The sequence below is a fragment of the Hibiscus syriacus genome, unplaced genomic scaffold (genome assembly GCF_006381635.1).
Source record: "Hibiscus syriacus cultivar Baekdansim isolate YM2019G1 unplaced genomic scaffold, ASM638163v2 tig00111893_pilon, whole genome shotgun sequence".
NCBI lineage: Eukaryota > Viridiplantae > Streptophyta > Magnoliopsida > Malvales > Malvaceae > Hibiscus > Hibiscus syriacus.
Genome location: NW_024063210.1, coordinates 1 through 17,500, shown reverse-complemented (window position 1 = coordinate 17,500; position 17,500 = coordinate 1). Strand labels below are relative to the sequence as shown.

The following is a 17,500-nucleotide window of genomic DNA, read 5'->3' as shown; positions in this document are numbered from 1 at the left end:
TACACATATATACAGAGAGATTTGTGTATTGTGATGCTGAATTGAAGGAACCAAAGTTCTCATACTTGAACATGTTGCTTTCGACATGTTCAATGCCATCGACTTTCGTGCGATGGCAACAACATGAGGAAGATCAAAGTTGACTCTGTGAATCCAAGGGAAAGCCTTAACCAACATACTCAAATTTCCATTTCCTCCACCAACATAAACCAAACTTTTAAGGCCATCAAACACTTTGGGCATCCTTCAATAGGCAGACATCAACGAGTTTGCCATGGCCGAGGTTCAGCTTGCATAGCTCCATTCACCCTTCTCATGTGCTACCTCAAATGGTGAATTCCCACTCTCAAGTACATAAGCACTTAGATTATGCCATGGTGCTAACATAATAGGGCCACTCTCTAGTAGAAACAAAAGTGTCATTCACATTCTTACAATTGTACAAGTAGCAGCAAGCTAGGAATGTTGCAAAACCAACGTTTGGTTCACGATGGCGAACGAGTTCGGACAAAAGAAGTAAAAGAAGCCATGGAAATTCCAAAACAAACCGTGTTGCTTTGCTGCTACTTTAGAGAGTCGATATGTTGAAGGCTGGAAGGTGAACCACTATTATTTTATCTGAAACATGGAGACAGAACAGGTGATGGTAATTACTGGGCGTGGCTCATAGTTTATATCGCTTACCTGTGGCTGTCTGGGTCGGCTGGCATTAATTGGACCATCACCCACTTGTTTTTTATTTTTCAGGGTTAAACTCTTGGTGGTTTTTTAATGTTGCTGTACTTGCCTCCGCTCTTTTTTCTTTTCCATGGCCTTTTCCTCCAAAACCATTAGTCTCAGCCACTTGCCAACTAGTTTGCTGATATGCTGGTAATTGCGGCGCCCGCTTGCCACCTACCGATATTATTTTTGCTTAATATTTATGGGTAAACTACGAGAGTAGCCATTGATGTTTAAGTAAGTTTTTCTTTTTCCCCATAATTTTTCTCCTTTCTCTTAATTAATATTTTTTTAATAAAATATTGTTTTTTTATAAATTACATTAACACCATGTTAAAAAGTACAAAGAGTCAAGCGTTCGATCTCGCATGATAAAACACATCAACATTCTATCACTCTCAATAGCAACTGTTAACAGTGAGTAACTGATTTGTTATACATCAATAATATGACCAAATCATTAATTTTAAAATTTAGTGGACAAAAGAAAACTTTACTTAAATATAGTGACCATTTATGTAATCTACCCATATATTATTTAGTGGGTTGAATACTCATGATATCTAAAACAAGGCCCGGCCTACAAATACTAAATCAAGCAACTCGACGTCGTCGTAAAAGAGAAACAAAAACATCCTTTACAAACCCCTTTGTTCCTCCTTACAAGCCGAAACCTCGACAGCCGAGAAGCAGCCTAACAGAAACGAAAATGGGAATAAAGCAAAGACCTCAAGGAAAGGGAAGAAGGCTTGGAGAGCTAACATAAGCACTGAAGACATCCACGATTTCTTTGAGAAGTCCACGAAAGATGCCCTCTCTGGAGGTTCTCTTACTTCTGCTCCTACTGAATCCCTCTTCGTCATCGACAAGTCTAAAGGTCTTGTTTTTTACTCTCTACACTCATTTTTTCTTATTGAATTTAAGTTTCCTTAATTGGGTTTTCTTTGTTTTGTCAGATCTTTCTGTTAAGAAGAAGATTGAGAAGAAAAGAGAAAAGGTATTGCGAGTGGATAGTATGCTGAAGAAGAACCATTTTGTTGAAGTAGTACCATCTTCGAAGCAAAAGAGTTTCAAGAAGAAAAAGGAGGCTTTGAAAGCTGTAGATGCTGTAGTTCAAGACGCTCCCAAGGTGAGAATCTACTGAAGTAAATTTTGTTCATATTTTTAATATATATTGATTTCGAATTGTTTTGGTCTTAGGATGAATCTGTCCCCGACTCTGGCATGGTTCCCTTGTGGGGAGATGGAGGTATTTGTCCTTAGAAATTTAAAGTTTTGAGGTTTCTTTCTCATTGTGTTTTTATTTTGTTATTGCATGGTAAATTTGATTCTCTCCATGCTCTTTCAGGTCAACATGGTGGTCGCAAAGCTAGACAGGTTTCTAAACAGTCCATTATTCCTGCTGTGGAAGTCGAGGCTCCTGGATGTTCATACAATCCCGCATTCGAAAGTCATCAGGTGAATTTTGAAACACATTGTTGTTCATAAGTCTGCTTTATTCTTTGCGCTACTCTTATATTGTATTCTTCTTTAATGTCAATCCAGGATTCGTTGGCTCAAGCTGTTGCCGAGGAAATGCAAAAGGCCTACAAGATAGAGTTGGGACCTCAGCCAGTTCCAATAACTGTTATGGAGAAGTGGTTGATGAAGATGATGTGAGTGTATGTTGTTCTATTCATATTATCTATTCTTTGATTTGCAATGCAAGTCTAGACACTAATAAATTGTGGTTCTGGATTCTTTTTACCTTTTTTGGAACTCATTTATAGCGTTATTGACTAAACCATCTTTTTTGGTCAGAAATACTTTATCGAGGTAGATGATGAAAGCGATGATGAATAATGAGGAGGATCCAGAAATGGAGAAAAGGTTAGGTTTTATATTTGCTTTTGTCATAATTGCTTATGTATTTGTCACTATGTCTTTTTGTCTTTCGGAGAATATTGGGATTTGAGCATTACGTGAGAATCTTATAAGTAGTAAAATTAAACTTGAATTCATGGATTCAAGTATCAGTTTAGCTGTAAGGTACCTCTCATGATAAACATCAGCGGGAGATCATGGTTGCTCATAATATATTTTTGGTTAAAGATGAGACAAATTTCTATAATCCCAAACCAGCTTTTGTATGTGGATGGCTAGCTTTTGGGATTTCCCAAGATCTTAAGGGATTCGTACTCTTCTTTCCTTTATCATTTTATCATGAACTCTTGATCTATATATTGATTCTGCTTCTATCATGCCGCAGGCCGCTCAAAATAAAGAGGGTGACTCGAGTTGAGCTAAATAAGAGAGCTAGAAGGAAAGAGTTGCAGAAAAAGAAGCTGAAGTTAAAAGAAACAGGAGTTTACCAAAGACATTGACAAATGACAAGTACATTTAGCTTTGTCTCTGATGTGGCTCTTATCTATTCATTGAGGATATGTTTTTATTATCTGTTGGTTCTGTTGGATGCAGCTTGTCGGATATCTTACAAGAAATAGCCAAAGAGGATGAAGAAGCAAAAGAAACATCTTCGAAAGGCCATAGCTAAACAAGAAAGACTTAAGTCTTGTCCACCACGCCTGGGTAAATACAAGTATGCAACTGTTTTAATAAGTTCTCCTTTGTCATCTAGTTTCCAATATATGATGAGCATAATTAACTGTATATTTGTGATTTTAATCGCAATGATCATAATTTCAGAACTTATTTGGTATCTAAAATCAGATCTTTTGAACTCTCTTTGAAACTTTTTCCATCTGAATGCTTGGTTTCACCTCTTGCATCAAGTGATCCGAAGATAATGCAGTACTTCCTCAACTTTTAAAGGCATTAGAAAGATACCTGATTGATCTATATTGTTCAAAAATTCCAGATTCCAGCCTGCTCCTCCACAAGTCCTCTTATCTGAAGAGCTTGCATCTAGTTTCGAATTTACTGTAAGGTAATAAAGTTGACTGAATCCGTGTTTTTTATATTCTTATGTTGCATAAAGGGTTTGTGCTACACTTGCAAGAGATAGATTTAAAAGCTTTGAGAAGAGAGGCCTAATTCCCCCATCAGCCAAGAGTGGAAGGTCAGTTGAATTTGCTAACATTTATTGTTTGATAGGGACCTGAAACCAATGTTACACGACATCCTATTACAAATCCAATTACACGGTTCAACTGCTCATGCATCTTGGTTTTTTGTTATTTCTATATTGATTTTATCTAAAATGGTAATTGGAAGGACGATATCAAAGATTCCAATGTTTACTTGGAAAAGTATAGGGTTCAGTATAAATTGATCACTCACCTTGGGTAGCATCAGCATTTTTTTCTGCAAAATTTCGTTTTCCATGTATTATTATCACTCTCTATTGCACAATTGACGAGTATCAATTGATGTGCATGTGGACAGGAAATAGAGTGAGGATTTGTTTCCAAGGATATCGACCATTCCATTTTGTGGTGAGGCAAATCAGAATACTTTTCACCCGATGCCATTTAAAGTGAGCAAGCCGGATCCATCTGTGTTCTTTGAATGCCTCCCTGTGTTTTAGGATGGTTTAAAATTCAGATATAGTTGTTTTCTCTTCCTTTTTGACACCAAAGCAAGTGTGATGCGATGTAAGAAATCCTGGAAGATTATTTAGTGATGATTCTCAAGTCAGAACTTTATCATTTATGTTAGTTTTTTTGTTAGCTGAATGAGCTAAAATTTCCAGAAATTACAAGCAATGTTCTGGGGTAACATACCTTGCTGGAAATCTATTCTGTTTCCCTAGAGAATTCCAGAGCTGATTATCTGTTTCAGTAAATTGTTGTATTGTTATGTTTTGTTCAATTACGGGAATGGCCATAGTTCTGGCAAAAAAAATTCCAAATCCAACCAGCACAAATTCATCATATAGTTTCATTGATATAAGATGAATCTACACTCTTCAAGGGAAGTGAATACTGAATAGATAGTCTTATTGTTGTCTCGATCTAGGAATGACAAAAAGCAATGCCCTTGAATTGTAAGAATGGCTGCAACAAAGAAGATAAAGAGGATTAGTAAGGATATAAAGAAATTGATAAGTAAATAAATGATGAAATAAAGATAAGAAAGAGTTGGTTGAGGAATTGAAAATGATATTGGTGGTCCTCAATGGAAGATTGGTTGATGGTGTTGAAGTTGAATGGATGATGGTGATGAAAGTGTATCTCAAACACGCTAAAGAAGAAGCTATGCTAGAGAGCACAACCCCGGTCTTCACAAATTTGCTTGAGGGATGGTAATGATGTCTTAAACCCACTACATATGAAATCTAGGAATTATAAGAATCAAGATGGAAAGTTTGACGCCACAAGTATAGAAATATACTTGCTTAATCGATAAAGTTCTTAAAGAACTTGGAAGAGAGATTAACTCGCAAAGAAGTTTTATAATATGAATGAAATGAGTTCAAATAGAAGCAACCTCTCAATTTATAGGAAATGAGAGGGCTTGGCTGAATAGGCACCTAATGATTCGGCTAATTACATAAATTTAATGAAAATACATAATGCTTCAGTTGAAAGAATGAGTCCCTTGGCATGGTGATGCTTCGGCTAGAATGAGATACATCTCCCTTGCCCGAATGGTTATGTGATGATTCAAGTTGGCACCAAAAATCTTCATGTGCATAGCATGTGGGGGCTGACCAAATGGTGAGGTGCTTGTTCATCTTGGCTCCAAAGTCTTCATGTGCAAGGCATGTGATGGCCAATAGACATGATGCTTGCCTCATATCTCTTCATGATTTAAACCTCAATTTGATGACCTCTCTTCACCAACGTGCACCTTGATGAAAGGGCATCTTCATGGACAACAACATTCATGAAGGTCACAATTGTTGGAAGGTAACCTTTCATGTTTGAGCTAGTTCTAAGGTGAATGAGCTAGAGGTGAGTTGGTCATAGGTGAGTTGCAACATGATGAGTGTTATGGCAGCTCCTTTTGGAAAGGCACCTCTTGGAATGGCAACTATTCGCAAAAAGGTACAATTTCACAAAAATTGACTTAAGCCTCATTTGAAGTGTCCTGAGTGTGATGATATGTGTAGTTCCCCAGCTGAATTGAAGTCATCATCTAGCTCGAATCTTAGCTCAACCCAACTATGAGCTCACTAGTCTCCGGGCAACTTTTACCAAATGTTCCTTATGCTCTCCCTAAGCGACCCATATAAGTTTCGTTGTTGTTGCTTTCACCATTTAGCTCAAAACAACTCCCATAGGTGTGGCCGAATGTATCTATATTCAAAAACATAGAAACTAAGTTAAGTATATGAATTATTATAAGTAATAAGGATGTATATATAAGATGTGTACTATAGAATATATGATAACTTATGCCTCACATAGTAATGAGTGATTTATTATCATTATAGCTATAGATGTATATATATAGATGATATTTTATGTTTAATAAACGAAATATGAATCATTGTGTAGAAAAATAGAAAGTTTCCCCCCTGAATCTTAAGAAAGATTGGAGATGCAAGGATAAACATGATGCTGAATTAGATCACATTTTCAATCAAGTGATTGGCAAGCGATCGAGGTTCAGACTCAGGTTCCGGCTCAGACTCGACAGTTTGAAAACATTGTCAGCCCAAGCAAGTATGCGATTCAAACATTGTCAGCCCTAGCAAGTATGCGAACCGAGCTCGAAACATTCAGAGCAAGGCATTTATATGCTAACTCAAGAGACTACACCAGAGTCTTCATCTGTTTTCACAGTACATCAAAGTAAAACTATGTTTTTCACTAAACAAATGAGCATTTATATGCTAAACCAAATGTAAAACTATGCTTCACAGAACATCAAACACTGTAAAATCCTAGTTTTTACAGCAGAAATGTGCAAACTACCAAAACCAACAGTAATTTTGATAATTATTCAGACAGACTTAAAAGATAATGAACACCAAAAAGCAGCATTCCTTTATTCGTCGGCCGGCTCATCATTGTCAGCCCAAACCGGCATTCTTCCATCCCAATAGACCAAACAGTCCCTGCAGCCGCCATTTTGATCATTTAGTATTTGGAGGGTGGAATTAATAAAACTTACGGATCAAGCATAATCGGTCCTGTCCGTACAGAAGTCACGCCTCCAGGCATCTGAAGAACGGCATGACGCATAATCTGAAAACACTCGCATATCATGTGTTCTGTATTTGAAAGAACCGACATATTATAGTGTTCTCTATTTGTAATTATAACTTACAAAATGGTCGCCGACGCATACGCCGCATTGATTACAATAGAGTGCTACAGCCTGCATACAGTGGCGAATCCTACGGTTACATATACTATCCAACTGCAGGTTCACACTATATATATATATATATATATCAAGGAATCAAGCAAGAAGATTAGATTATAACCAAGTATGGTGCACTTTACATTACACAATGGAATGAGAGATATCTTACGCTGCAGAAGGGCTGCAGACAACTCCACTCATCACATCTCCATCCCGCGTCGTCTCTCGTATCTGAAAAAGAAATTGATTCGAAGTATGCAAGTTTTCTCTGACTATCATGTTCATTTATTTTCTGTTTACTGTTAAATGAAGGGTTTTTCTTCTTCATTATTGGCTATGCTCATTGTACAATGATATCTAAATAAACTTGAATGCAGATAAGGTTTCCAAGATAAAGCATCAGCAACAGACAAAAACTAATGAGCTTCATTCCTTGTCATTCTTGCCTTGTATATATAAACACAATCAAGAACTGAAATTTTGGACAGTAAAAGATTCATACAAAAAAATGGAATATAGAGAGTTGATGGACATACAGGGGTAACAAGGTTGGGATCATGATCCCTGCAGAAGATTCTACCATTCGTTGGGGCATTGAGGATGTGGTTTCTTCAGGAAGCGCATAGGTAGAGACGATGCCTATGATCCATTGGGAAGCTAACTCTGTCGGGAGGCCGCCTCGGCATATTGGAAAGGAAAAGTCGAGGAAAATGATTGCTTAACTCCAAAGAAACAGCGTATCTTTATTTTCTCTGAGATTGGTTGATTAAGCTTCTTGGAAGGTGAAATGGGGATGCTTTCATTTATATAAGCAAGATGAACGAGATTGAAATTAAATAACTTCTTCTTCTTCCCTTGTGACCGATTTTTGCGCGCCAAGATGATTTCTTGATTGTGTGTGCTCAAGGGTAATTTGGCCATGTCTTTATGTGAAGCAAGCCTCCAGCAAATTAATCCTTTAATCTTAAGCTTGATTAATCCAATAATTAATCACGGAAGAATTCTTGAAATAATTAGTTCAAACAATTCATTTCATGTTTTTAAAGCACATCCAAGATTCAACCTGCAACAGATAATCTCATGCAGGCTACTTAAACCAACAGCAAATATACTGCTACGTACTCTCACTATCACAGCACTTTGGTGATTACTTAAAAGGCACTAAACTGAAAACGAACAACAAAAGCAGTAGTTGCAGAAACTGCAATCTTAAGCAGCGGCATTCCTTTACTGCAACCTCGTTATTAATTATTCCAAACCAACATTCTTACGTCCCAGTAGATCAAACAGTCTCTGCTCTGCACCCACCATTTTTCGTTCAAATTCAAACCAATTTTCTACCTTTATGATTCTGTATTTTGAGGGCGGCTCAAAGATTAAAGAGATCGTGTGAAATTTATAAAATGAGCCTCATTACTTATAACCCTAAAGAGAGATGAGATTTCTTTCTGTTAAAAAAGTTATTGTTAGATTATCCTCTTGATCAAAAGAATGACTTACAAACATCTAAAATTCTAACACTTGCACTTAAAAAGTGTTACTCTTCGTGCATGTTTTACAATGGTTCAATATCAACTTTTGCATGGAACTCAATTGAATTTTTTAAAAAACTCTAAACAAGTACGCAAGTCGAGCTCAAAACATCCAGAACATGGCATTTATATGCTAGCTCAAAAAACTAAAACCGGATTCTTCACTGTTTTTACAGTGCATCAGATGTAAACTCTGTTTTTTTACTAAACAAATGAGCAATTCGTTTGCTAACCAAATGCAAAACAATGCTTTATAGCGCATGAAACACTGTAAAATCCTAGTTTTCTCTTCTTGCAGCAGCAATGTGCAAACTACCAAAACCAACAGTAATTTTGATGATTATTCAGACGATCTCAAAAGAGTAGCAATCTAAGAACGAACAACACAAAGCGGCATCCCTTTACTCGTCGTCCGACTCGTCGCCGGCTCGTCATTGTCGGCCCAACCCGCATTCTTCCATCCCAGTAGATCAAACAGTCCCTGCAGCCGCCATTTTGATCATTCAGTATAATTATATACATGCATTCTTATTTGAAGGGGAAACTAATAGAACTTACGGATCAAGCATAACCATCCTCTCCGAATAGAAGTCAAAGCCCCAGGCCTGGAAATAATGATATGACGCATAATCTGAAAACAACTCAAGCTCACCGTCACATATCATGTATTATGTATTGAAACAACCCACATACTGTACTGTTCCGCATTTGTAAACTGCAACTTACGAAAAGTTGCCGACGATTACGTTGCATTCGTCACAAAATACTCTCACCGCCGGCATACCATAGCGAACCGTACGGTTAACCATAGTGTCGAACCTCACATTCACACTATATTTGTATACATATCAATGAATCAAGCAAGAAGATTAGATTATAACTAATTATGTTGCACTTTATATGTTATTACACAACGGAATGAGAGATTATATCTTACGGTGCGGCCGGGTTGCACACAACTCCATTCATCATCTCTCCATCCGGTGACGTCCCTCGCATCTAAATTGAAATTGATCCAATGTAAGCAAGTTTTCTGTGACTATATGATGTTCATTTCTTTTAGGGTTTTTCATCTTCATTATTGGCTATGCTCTCATTGTACAATGATCTAAATAAACAAGATGAATGCAGTTAAGGTTTCCAAGCTGAAACATCAGTAAACTAACAGGTAAAAGACTAATGAGCTTCATTCTTTATCATTCCTGGCATTGTACATATATAAACACAATCAAGAAGTGAAGTTTGGGGCAGGAAAAGAATGTCATAGGCATACACGGGTAATAGGTTGCGATAATCCCTGGTGAAGATTCTACCATTGGTAGGGGCATCGAGGAAGTGGGTTCTGCAGGAAGCGCATAGGTAGAGACGATGCCTATGATCCATTGGGAAGCTAACTCTGTTGGGCGGCCTCGGCATTTGGAATGGAGGAAAACCAGTTGACGAAAACGATTGCTTGTTTATGCTGATGACTCAAGAAACAACGTCTGCTTTCTTTATTTTCTCTGAAATGGATTTGATTAAGCTTCTTGGAAGGAGAAATGGGGATGCCTTCTCATTTATATAAGCAAGATGAAATGAAATTGAAAGCAGATAGCTTCTTCTTCCCTTGTAACCGATTTTTGGGCGCCAAGATGCTTTCTTGATCGTGTGTGCTCAACGGTAAGTTTGACATGTCTTTATGTGAAGCAAGCCTCCTTCAAATTAATCAAAACAATCCTTTAATCTTAAGCTTAATTAATCACCGTAGAATTCTTCAAATAACTAATCCAAACAATTCATTTCATGTTTTTAAAGCACATCAAAGATCCATCCTGCAAAAAATGCTATCTTAGCCCCGGGCATATGATAAACTTGGCCACTCAAAATCTATCTGAAACACAGTCAGTACACATATCCTATACTTGATATTTAAATTGGATATCATATCATAAGGAGATTTCACATCGAATTTATAATGTGCTAAGCCCACGCCCACACACGCTTTTGCATCTGTGCAGCCATGCAACACATGAATTCCAATGCCAAAAAAAGACCAAATTCTTGTGTAATGAAGTGCGGCTAGCTGGTCAGATAGTGACAAGGGCCACAAGTGTTCATAAGTTCATAGCAAATGCCTACTAGGTATAGGTCGTCTTTGGCATAACTAAGTTGTAATCATGAACAGAAAGTGGTTGAAATATCACCAAGCAAGCACAGTCCCCTACAATAGTAACCACCAAGTAAGAGTATTATTAACCAGTTCCCTTGATTAGAAGACAGTAGATTTAGGTTGAGTGTGCGCCAGTTTACCTTGGCTTCGTTCTGCTCTATCTGTCCATTGGGAAAACGATACTGGAAACGAGGTGGTTTGATACAGGTGAAGCAATTCGACAATAGAGGCCGGTAAGCCTTACATCATCAAACCTGAACGTTTACTAAAGGGTGATGGTCTTAGAAACTGCTACAAGAAATTGCAAATTAATGCAAAGACATAGTACAGGGACTAGAAGAATTTAGCCTTTAATTTTTTTACCAAATGGGGATAACTAGTTTAGATAGTGCTGGTTCCACTGATATGCAATCCTTGACGATTCCCCTAAACATACAGACAAGAGCTAGCTGATTTGATTTCCATAGGAAGTATATAGCTCATTGAATCCAGCTAAAAAGCCTCCTTTATCCTAATATAACCAAGCATAACTTATAGTGCCGCATTCAACATGTCCAAAACAATTACCATCTTTGAATTCTAGCACCTGCACTTTTTCCAAGCATTCAACTTGGTTCTTCATCCTGTTTCTGAGACAACTTATGGGCTACAATTTGCCAAGGAGGAGGGCCCCCCTGCAATAATGATGGACGATAGATGACAGACGAGGATGGCCTGCCTCTAAACCAGCACCAACTCTTTACCATTGCTTTTTTTAATTCATTGTACATGACAATCTCTATTTGTCCTCTTCTGGGACCGGGGCTTGATGCTGATTTCTAGATGTTACCTGCACTAGAAATCATGCACATTCCAAATTACGATTCAAATTCACTACTTTTTTCATATATCATTATCGTTTGAATACTGAATGCGTGGTTAAATCGTCATGAAAACTGAGCTGATCTGAAATGAAAATGCCTCTGAATAATCTATTCCAATGATCAGTGATATAAAAAAAGTAGAGATGCTATTAATCTGATGGAGTCATTTTCTGGCATTTTGCTTGCTCTCTTGTGGCTTTAAAGAAAGTTTGAAGCCTCTTTAACCTTCTTTTCCTCTTTTTCCGTAGGTAAACTTTTTAGTGCAATTTTACAGTGCGACACCTTAATATAAGGTTAAAATAAAATGTTACCGGTTTTGTTATTGTTTAAATAATAAAATCAGTAAAAAATTACCGATAATATTATTATTTACTTAAAACATCATTTTTTTTAACATTTCTGGTCATTTTTAGCTCCTAGTAATGTTTTCGGTCATTTTTAGTGCCTAATAATGTTTCCGGTTATTTTTTACCGATTTTTATTTAAACAATAACAAAACCGGTAGCGCCTTATTTTAGCTTTATATTAAGACTGCCGCACGTGAGCGTTTTCTCTTTTTTAGACATCAAACTTTATTGTGTTTTGTTTTCATCGTCAACTATATTAAAAAATTAACTTAATTATTAAATTTTATATCAACAATCTTAAATAAAAGCTTGAATCTTAATAATTACGAATAGAGTAAATTGATTGGGAGTTACACTCGTAATATTCTTTACGGAATCTGATATGAATAGCTAATTAAATTAGATATTTATCAATAATTAATCTAAAAATATTATTAAAGTTTAGGGTAAAGTATTCAAATGGTCCCTCGACTATAAGATACTTCTTTATTGAGTCCCCCGACTATTAAATATTATAAAATAGTCCCCCGACTATAAAATGTTGCTTTGTTGAGTCATTCAACTATTAAAAGTTACAAAATGGTCATTCAACTATTTTTATGTTTCAAACTCATAATTTTTTTGATAAAAAATTAACGACAATTTGAGCTTGATGTTAATCTGTTGTCTGAGATATGATAGTCATTAGTCATGTGAGATTCTCCGATCAGATTTTCATATCCCATACAACAAATTAACACCCAACTCAGATTGTCATCAATTTTTAACAGAAAATGATGAATTTGAAACATAATGTATAGTTGAATGATCATTTTGTAACTTTTAATAGTTGGGGGACTCAACAAAGGAGCATCCTATAGTCAGGGACCATTTTGTAATTTTTTAATAGTCAAGGGATTTAACAAAGCAACACCCTATAATCATAGGATCATTTGTATATTTTACCCTAAATTTTATTTATTTATTTTCAATCGTTTAACTTTAAATTCTTTAACGTCCTTTAAAAATCATGCAATAACATATAAATTGTTTATGAATTTACACACAAATCTCATTAAAATTTTCTCTCAAATCTATATTTCATATTTTCTTTGTTTAATCGATGAAAAAAAATATTCTTTCAAATTTGAATGATGAAAAAAGTTAAGAATGAGAAAAAATAATATATTTTAATCTTATATTGATTAGACGATGGACTCTACATATCAAATAAAAATAAGATCAATATTTAATTCGTATTTTATCGATTCTGAGAAAAACTTTATCAGTCCAATACAAATGATCGTTAAATTTTATCAATTTAATATAAAATGATCACTCGAAACTTATAATTATTTTATAATATGAAGTGACTGTTTTGTAATAGTTTGATAAATCTGATGGTCATTTTTTAACTTCTAAATTTTAGTGGTTAAAAATCATTTCAGCATAGGGTTTTATCCTTTTTTTTAAAAATAACCTAAATAATGGAGTCTATGGGTCAAAATAGTTGGCTAGAGAAGACCAAAGTTGGTGATTGCAGTTTGCTAGCTGTCGTCTTCCCCACCTGGCTGCGTTAGCTAATATCTGAGTTAGCAAATACACGTGTCAACTAATCTCATTATGGTTGGCTAGAAACGAGCGTAGACAAGCACAGCTAAGTTGAAGACTTTTCCTATATAAAAACCCTTTATTCATCTCATAAGCAAGCGCCGATTCCTGTTTTCTCAGGACAAAAATCCTACTTCTGTTCCTCATTTCGCGTGTTGTCTTTCGAGAACTGGCTTACACACAAGAAAAGCTCGGGGAGGAAGCCAACAGGAACCAAGCTGTGGTTCTGCCCTCTATGACGCCTTAAACACTCGAGACGTTCAAACCGTTCACAAAATCCTCGCTCCCGACCTTGAATGGGGTTCCACGGCCCCCCCCCCACCAGTTTTTGATGCGCCTCCTCACCGGTGCTTCTTCCGACGACTCCTTTCGCTTCGACGTTGACCCGCTCTCCTCACCACCTTCGGATCCACCGTCATCGTCGAAGGCTGCGATCACGGCCGTTTGATCTCCTGGTCCACGCCTGGACCGTGACGGATGGGACAATCACCCAAGTCAAGGAGTACTTCAACACCTCCCTCACCGTTACTCGACTCGGAGACCCTTCCCGATCCGCCGAGATTACCACCGCGCATTGCCCTTCCGTGGGAGAGCAGCTTTTCTAGCCGGGTCGGCAAATCTGTTCCGGGTCTGTCCTCGCAATATAATAAGCCTAAAATTAAAGCAAAGCTAGTAGTGTCGACTGTCGTGCTTGTTGTTAAGACAGGGAAGATCGCAGCTGTGTGTTGGTCTGATTTTATAACTATGTATTGTCTTCGTGTGAGTTTGTTTTCGAATGCATTCGGCTTTGGAAATGTGTGTGGAGATATGTGGGTTCAACATAAGAACACCTCCCTGTTCTTTTACCCTACTCTCTCTCATGTCACTTGTTTCTATTGTTCAATAAAAGCCTTGTATTTTTATAGTTACCTATTACTCCTGCTGCTTCTACTTTTCAACTCTATTTTGTCCCTTCACTGTTTAAGATAATTATGCCTTTATATTTAAATTTTTTATATGTTTTAATATTTAAATTTTCAAGTTTTTTAAATTATATTTAAAATTATATTTAATTTTTATTTTATTTTAATAATCATGTTCAAAATTTAACGTTATATTTTAAAAAAATTAAAGTTTGGACATTAAATAAACAAAAATTAAGAGTTTATGTAATAAACGCGTTAAAAAAGTGTTTATTAAATAAAACAAAAATAATTAATTTGATTTGCTTATATAAGATAAGTAAATTTCAATATGAAGCATATGCAAAACAGAATGAAAGGGATATGAACTTATTCATAGAATATATCCCTTTCGACCATCAAGAAAATTCAGAATGTACTAAACGACTGATAATATTTGTAAGGATCATTCCTAGAATGGTTTGTAAACAAAAACAGCCGCCGTGACTTAATTTTGGAATATTAGCCCAAACTTATGGTATCCAAGGAACAATTAAGTATCAGATTCTCTAGTATATGCTAAGGTTATGCCCCTTATGTGCCATCTTTTCCTTTTGTCTCCTTACCTGAATTTGCTATTTTTTTTATTTAACATTAAGATTTTTAGTTCAAGACCTATCAAACAAACCATCTTAGTGTTTAAAGGGAGTAATATTGTTATTCTTAGAGATCTTGGATTCATATAGATGCATCTAGAGGTGAGCATCTCTAAACCACTACTTATCTTCGTAGGTTGATGACATTTAACTCTCCGATCACCATTAATGATGATCGGTTAAATCATAATCTAAATCTAAACCAACCGAGCTTTCCTTTCTCATCTCTAAACCTTTGCAATTATTTGGTTCTTCCAAAAAAATGCCACTTGACTAACAACCAACATTTCTCCTTGTATGGTTGGCGGAGAGATAGGTTTGGGGAAGAAAACATATGAAAAAGGTAAATTGATATTTTATCCTTGAACTATTTTGGGTTTACAGAAGACCTATGATTAATAATTTATCTAAAGTTTAAGAATTCAAATAAAAATCATATATATATTTTTTATTAATGTGTCCGTCATCCAACTCACGCAATTAATGTCTCACTGAACACATCTTATTAGAACGAAACAAAAGTGACTATGTATACTACATCTTTTTATTTTTAATGGAGTGACCATACATTTATAAAACTAAAACAAAAATGATCAACTTTATAATTTACTATAGTGAAAAAAGATTTAGTTTTTATGGGAAAATATAAGAAAGGCCAATACTTTGAAAAAGAAGGCCCATTGACAAGCTCCACAGAACGAAACACGTAAAACCCATATCTAGAAACCGCGTTGCTTGCCAGGAAAAAGTGAGTTGGAGTGTGGGTCAGAGCGAGTTAAACAGAAGGAAATGGATAGCTGGGATGACCCGGATCATATTCCGTTGGCTCAGGTAGTTTCCGAGTTGGTAAAATTATGGTTCGAGGACGCTCATAGGAGGCAAAAGGTGGTGACACTAATATGCAGGTCCTTGTTGGTCAAGTGTATTGCAGTGGCTATGATGTTCCAAAAGATTTGTTTAGTTTTCTGTATTAATTTTGGTTTATGGAATTGTTTGGCTTGTTCCATGCGGCCAAATTTATTTGGAGGTCAAAACTCATTTCTTGAATTGAAGGTGATTCAAACTAAGGTATGATGGGAACAATGAACACAATTGTAGATTCTGCTGCATATGTATACATAGTTGTTGTGGGTCTATGTAATCTATGCTGGTGATTGATTTTTGGACGCTCTAAGTGTTTTCAAAAGGAAGTAAACAAGCCCCTTAAACATGCATACATGCAACAAATATTGAAGGGATCAAACATGTTCTTACATTAATACACATTCCTCTATGCATTCCAATCACTTCTCGAGACGTTATCATTCCTCAAGGACAATGTTACCTACCTTCTCATTTGTTCTTACTCCATTCCCATGGCTCTCAGGGTTTGATTGTGCCCAAAGTCCCATTCGTTTTGCCCGACCTTCTTTTCCCAGTAATATCACCAAGTACAAAGATCATAATTACGAGTTTTTACTCGATGATTTGCAAGAACGAACGAATTGTCATTTACGAGTTGCAAGTTCAACCCGTTGATCGTAGGCCGTATAATGCCATGCGAGTCCTTTCTTCAGCATTACTTCCTGTTTGAGTATGATTAGCAGATTATTTGGTCTAATCAGTAAATCAAGTTCAAGATTACAGAAAATAGTATCTACCTGCACAAATACGCCATTGCAGTATACATCTGCAACGCAGCGACCGTAATAATCTTCCCATAGACGAGCACTCTAAACACTTCCCATGAACAAGCTTAACCAACTCCTCTTTTGCTTCTTTCCCATACGGCATTGCATTCTCGGGTGCTTCTACACTCCTGTTTATATACTTCAACAAGCTATTACATTTCAGTACAGAACATAGAACACCAAAGTCCTGCGGGCAGATTATTTTACCTCAGTCGAATCCGATACTTTCGAGCAAGAATCTCTTCGTTTGAAGATTTATGACCCTGGTAATAGACAGATGTTATTGATCTCGAACCAGAAAGTACTAAGCCTGAGAAATGAATGAAAATATTCGACAATAACAAGTTGAATATAGCTATAACTGGTATCCGGATTCGATAATCTTCTGGCGGAGTTCAACAGCCCTGGCATAGTTTTCTTCGCACGTGCTTTCAATCTTCGGATTGCAGCCATAAGAACATCTCTAGGTACATTTGATGACTCCCTAGGATCAGTAGTGTCCACATGCACATTTAAACCATCACCATCCGGTACCGTTTTCCCATCTACCTGATTAAGTTAGATACGTTTTTAGTATCAATCATTAAATTCATGGGACCAAAATGACTTCATAAATTATACTTACCAGTAATGTTGCATTTCAAACTCCACTCCTTCAGTCAATCTCGTCGGGACTCCGTAGAAATTTCCACGACGATAGAAGACGAGAAGACCGTAGAATTCCAACAATCTCAAAGCACATATGGAACACAAAACATCACTGCAATCCATCAACTTGAAAATGGAACAAAGTTTTTTGATTCTACTGGCCTTTAGTACCTCAACATCTGCCTTTTG

General features: G+C 36.4%; 3 pseudogenes; 2 read left to right on the top strand and 1 right to left on the bottom strand.

Annotated features, from left to right (window-relative positions):
• Positions 1 to 922: 922 nt before the first annotated feature.
• On the top strand, positions 923 to 2,562 carry LOC120172888 (annotated as a pseudogene).
• Positions 2,563 to 13,772: 11,210 nt separating this feature from the next.
• LOC120172887 lies at positions 13,773 to 15,967 on the top strand (annotated as a pseudogene).
• A 358-nt stretch (positions 15,968 to 16,325) lies between these two features.
• Positions 16,326 to 17,221, bottom strand: LOC120172886 (annotated as a pseudogene).
• Between the last annotated feature and the right edge of the window lie 279 nt (positions 17,222 to 17,500).